Raw genomic sequence first — 6,000 nt, 5'->3', positions numbered from 1 at the left:
AACCGAGATCACCTCGGCGTCATGACCCTAACACGTGGCACCTCGGCTGACACGTCGGCGTCACCTTGCCACGTGTTGGTACTCAAAAATATATCCACACATATACTATATTATTCCTAATCTTTCATTTATGATCAGACATGGATAAAAGTTGAATTGCCCTAGGTAGGATGACTGATGGAAGGATGAATAAACCATATAATGATGGGGTCAAGTTATTTCTTCAATTTGCAAATTGGGGTTTTTGACCAGAATGGTAATATTTTGTATCCATGTATAAAGTGTGTGAATGTTTGCAGACAAAATCTTTGAAATGTGGAAATTCATTTGCTCTAATATGGGATTATGCAAACTTACACTATATGGCACTAGCACGGGGAACCCCGTGTTTCAAACAAGGCTTATCATGATGATGAGATGCGACTTGATGGTGATGAAATTTTAGGTCGTATTGATGCCTTAGGGGAAGATCGAATGAGAGGGTAATCGACTGATACAACCCACGTGGAGGAAGGTAGAATTTTCGATAAGTTGTTCAACATGAGGTGTTCCCGAATTGTACAAATTATACTTTGTTGAAGTTTGTGATCGAGGTACTTAATATGAAGGTGACAAATCATTGGAGTAATAAGTTAGTTGACATGATGCTAGAGTTTTTAAGTAGACTTTTACCAAAAGAAAATTTGTTTCCAAAGTCAACTTATGAAACTAAGAAAATACTACGTGACTTGGGCTTGTCATATGAGCTCATTGATGCTTGCATAAATGATTGTGTCTTATTTTGGAAAGAGAATGCAATACTAGATAAATGTCCTACTTGTAAGACATCTAGATACAAGATCAATCGTGGAAGGGTTAAGAAGATCCCCCATAAAGTATTGCGGTACGTTCCTTTCACACCATGGTTGAAAAGATTATACATGTCAATGAAGAGGGCTAAAGACATGAGATGGTACAAAGACAAACAAGTGGACGACAAGATATTGAAGCATCCCGCTAACAATGATGAGTGGAAGGAATTCGATGCACAACATCCCGAATTTGCCTTGGAGCCTCGAAATGTGAGGCTAGGGTTGATGGGTTTAACCCTTTTGAGAACATGAACAACTCTTACAGTTTGTGGGCTGTCATACTCATTCCATACAACTTCCCGCCTTGGTTGGTTATGAATGATCCATTTTGTTTGGTGTCATTATTTATTCCTAGAGAATTACAACCAAGGATTGATATTGACGTATATATGCGACCATTGGTGGATGAGTTGAATAAGTTGTGGACAAATGGTGCACTAACTTACGATGCCTCCACCAATGAGACTTTTCAAATGCATGCAGCTTTGTTGTGGACAATACACGATTGGCCTGCATTTGGTGACATATCTGGGTGGAGAATAAAGGGTCATTATTCTTGTTACACTTGCAATGATGAACTATATTTTGAATCATTGAGAAGTAAGACTGGGTACACTAACCATCGATGTTACTTGCCTGAGGACCATCTACAAAGGAGAAAGAGTAGGGCTTACAATAGTAAAATTGAGAAACGGAAGAGATCTTTGGAGTTACCGGTGAAAAAGACACCAGAGCAACTGGAAAACATGACAGGTGTCATACATGGAAAGCATCCAAGTAATAGGAAAAGACCCCGTCAAGCACTAATTCGACAAAGGTAAGCATCTTGTATGAACTACCTCATTCGAAGAAGTGAAAACTTCGACACAACATTGATGTCATGCATGTGGAGAAAAATTTTAGTGAAAATGGTATCGGAACTATGTTAGGCATTAATGGAAAGAACAAGGACACAGACAAGGTACTGTTAGACTTGGAAGATATAAGTATAAGGAAAGAGCTATGGCTAACACAACGATCTAATGGGTCATATGTCAAGCCTTAAGAAAGCTTTTCTTTGACATCTGCAGAGAGAGAGGGTTTCTTTGAATTTTTAAAAATTATTAAGTATCCTGATGGGTATGCGGCAAACATATCCAAATCAGTGAATGCAAAAAATGGCAGATTAATAGGCCTAAAAAGCCACGATTGCCATGTACTTATATAAAGAATTCTTTCCATTGGAATGCGTGGTTACGTGGATAAAGAAATTAGAACAACACTTTTTGAGTTAGCCAATTTCTTCCAAGACCTATGCTCTAGGACACTAAGGCAGAGTGAACTAGAGAAATTAGAGAAACGTATAATACGCATTTTATGGAAGCTTGAAAAGATCTTTTCTCCATCCTTGTTCGATGTGATGATCCACTTGGCTGTTCATTTGCCTCATAAGGCTATTCTTGGAGGACCCGTGCAATATCGATGGATGTACCCAATTGAAAAGTATTTTTTACACTTATATTTGTAAATGAGATGTGTATAATTGTGTTGCATATGTAACTGTACTTCTAATTTGTTCTCTCTTTGAGGTTTCTTGGAGCATTAAAAAAGTTTGTGACCAACCGAGCTCGACCAGAAGGTTTAATTACTGAGGCTTACATTGTCAAAGAGTGCATTACTTTTTGTTCAATGTATGTTAATGGAATTGAAATCGTTCATAATCGACCAGAATGGAATGAAGATCGTGGTGAACGTTAACAAGGGTTGACAGTATTCATAGAAACTGCACATCCAATTGGTCTAATCACATGGGATGCTGAAATGTCTCAAGAAATTCGTGATATTGCTCATTGGTTTGTGTTGTAGAATAGCCCAGAGATAGAGAAGTATTTGGAATATGTTTTTGATTAAATTATGTTTATACTTAGCTTTTTTATTTCGGAACTACGTAGTAATCCCTTTTTTTTCTTTTTTTTTTTTTTTTTTTGAGTAGAGAACATAAAAATCTATTACAAACTCGAGCTGGTCATAACATAACCCATATACAACGATAAGAATTTCCCAAGTGATTTAAAGAGAGGGTAAAACATTTATAATTTTTCGACATTTACAAACATTTACAACTTAAACAAAATTAAAGTTTCATAAAATTTCGTCATTTATAAATTATTTACTTATTGTTTGTTATATGTAATTATAGATAAATAGATTGAGAGTGGAGAAGTCATTAGAGGTAACCAATGAATTGTGGTCATTAGAAAATGGTCCTAATTTGTTTGTGAAAGAGTACTTAGGTTGCATAATTAATAGCAGACGGTTCCATACTCAAGATCTAGACAATCGTCGTATGAGTCAAAATAGTGGTGTGCTTACACAAGGGATCACGAAGGAAAATTGAATGACTTCTACGGTCACTTGTGCAAGGTTTTGGAATTTGACTCCATATGTGATAAAAAGGTTGTTTTGTTCAAGTGTGAATGGTACAACACCAATAACACTGGTAGAAACAAAATAGTACGATTTGATACATATTGCACAAGCATTGACGTGAAAAGTCGGTGGTATCAATCTGACTTATTTATCCTACCTAGTCAAGCTAAGCAAGTATTCTATCCGAATGATACCAAATTGGGTGAACCTTGGAATGTCGTACAAAGGGTGCAACATAGAGGTGTCTTTGATTTTCCAGAAGCTAGTGATGGAGAATTATTGGATCCTTCAAAAAATAATGATGTGTTCCAACAAGAAAACATTACTAATGATGTTCCAATTGACATTGACCCAGTTGTTCGATATTGTAGGGATAATGTTGAATTCATTGTTATTTCAGCAGTAGGGTCATTAGATGAGAAAATGGAAGAGAATGGAGCTAATGAAGGAGATGAAGAACATAACATTCCTGATGTTGATATGGATCTTGATATGGATTATGATGTGTAATGTTTATTTTATACTTTATTTATAAACAGATGTTATTAATTAATGTAATTTTTACTTTATATGTTTATGTTATTTTCTTTTTCTTCTTTTATTTAATGGTGCATAATGACATTGTCTATATATTTCAATTAAAGTTGGGTTATGTTATATAGTTGTAGAAAATGGTCTAAGGCAAAAAACAATGGCTGACACCAGGTGATTTGATAACTAAGAAGCTAACAAAATATGAGAAACAAAGAAATAAGTGAATCAAGGAGAACTGTGAGATAATGAACAATCTTGGAGTGAAAAATATTTCAAATTCTTTGGTGAGTGCAGTTCAGCCCAAATGTGCAAATGCAGAGGAAAAGGGAACTAGGGTTGAGGTAGATGATGATGATGATGAGAATAAACCATGAGAGAGTGAGAATGGCAATGATGATGAGTCATTGGGTTCCTTTGACCGCGAGGTATTATATACATTATTTTATATTTGTGTGTGAACATGTCTTTTACTATTTACATATCTTCTTTACATATCTTAAACATCATATCTTTTTTGAAATATATTTTAACTGTATTAAATATCTTTTTTACTATTTATTATGTTATTTTAGGAACAAGAGATGCCACTAGGACTCTGTTTATAGTCTCATTCAAGGCCATTAACTTTCAACCCAGAGGAAGGGATGGATCCCCCAAGTCAAGAGGTCGGTACCCAACCCTTACCACCTCATAATGTACAACCTAAGCACGAGGTGACTGCATCTAGTAGTGTTGGTAAGTTTGCAAAGTTGTTTTCAAGGTTTAACTTGCATTTGTTTACTTACTAACTCAATTAATATTATATCCTTACAACATCACATGACAACGTGGTCGTGGCCCGACACGCGGCATACAAGCCCATCACATTGTCGATAAGGATGGGAAGATGTTAGTTCCTATACTTGAACAATTTCGTGCACTAGTAGGAGATAACGCCTCTAAGCTAGCCTCCAAGATTGTTATAGAGGTTCAAATGCAATTACCAAACTTGAGTGTTCATAGGTGGAAGAAGGTGAATGATGCTGATAAAGAGGTGATGATCCAATGCTTGGCGGTAATTATTGTCAAACTCTTGTCTTTGAAGTTGTAGCATTGTGTGATAAGGCTTCAAATAATAGTGTCACATAGGTGTTTATTGCAGTTTGTTGCTCGGATATGCTCAAGTTTTTGCTTATTGTGTGAAAGAATTACACTCTTTGTTAGGCCAAGGCTTAAATATCAAACTCTAGACCTGTATTTATTTATTTATCAATATTATATGCATGTTACAGCCACAAACTTGTTTAGAGTTCATAGGTAGATTGAATACTCTTGACGGGTTGGTTGTATATGGGATTATGAGTTCTGCTCAGTGTGTTATGTGTAACCATCAAGATAAGGATCATGACCATTTATTTTTCAGTTGTCCTTATTCTTCTAGTGTGTTGGGTCCTCTATTAACTAAATGTAACCTGCATTGGCAGGAGAGAAACTATAGGATTTTCTTATCTGCCCCATTTTTCCTTTATTATGTTTAGCATATTCAATAATCCAAAAGGATATGATTGTTCATTTCTTGATTTGTAAAATTTTGAACATATTGTTTTGGATGATTAGATATGGCCACCTTGAATCAGATAAGCATCTCTGTCTTTCCCTTTGTGATGAATTAATTAGTTATGGGTTTCATGTTTACAAGTTGTACTGGATCATTCATCTTTTTATGTTTTGTCTCTTTTCTTTTAATTGTTTTATAATGAGCTATGTGTGTGTTCAAGGTGTCACTATACTTAGTTTTCTTACTTAAGAATTTACAGCCTTGTTTTAAGCTACACCTACTAGTTTTTTAGTTTGTATTTCCTTAATGTCTATTTTGTGTTAGCTTCCTTTTGGTTGGTGGACAATGTTGTTTAGTTGATAGGCTCTGGTGTTTTTTTTTTTTTTTTTTTTGATTTTGCAAGATCAGTTTGATCTATAAGGCAATCGGAGTGATGTAGCAAAGGCTTTAGACACACAGTTTGGTCGACAATTGAGTGGCTTCACTTATAAGTTGCATAAACAATACAAGCAACTTAAGGATGCAAAAGGGGAGGATTACACAAGAAGCCACCCACCTGCAAGTGTTACTCTTAATCAGTGGACATCTCTAATTGACAAATGGAATAGTAAACAAAATCAAGGTAAAATTTTTTATGTTAATTGTCAAAAATTAGGTTTCTTATTACAA

Source organism: Camellia sinensis, chromosome 4, assembly GCF_055761805.1.
Source record: "Camellia sinensis isolate YWXY chromosome 4, ASM5576180v1, whole genome shotgun sequence".
Classification (NCBI taxonomy): Eukaryota; Viridiplantae; Streptophyta; class Magnoliopsida; order Ericales; family Theaceae; genus Camellia; species Camellia sinensis.
This window is presented reverse-complemented; position numbering follows the sequence as displayed.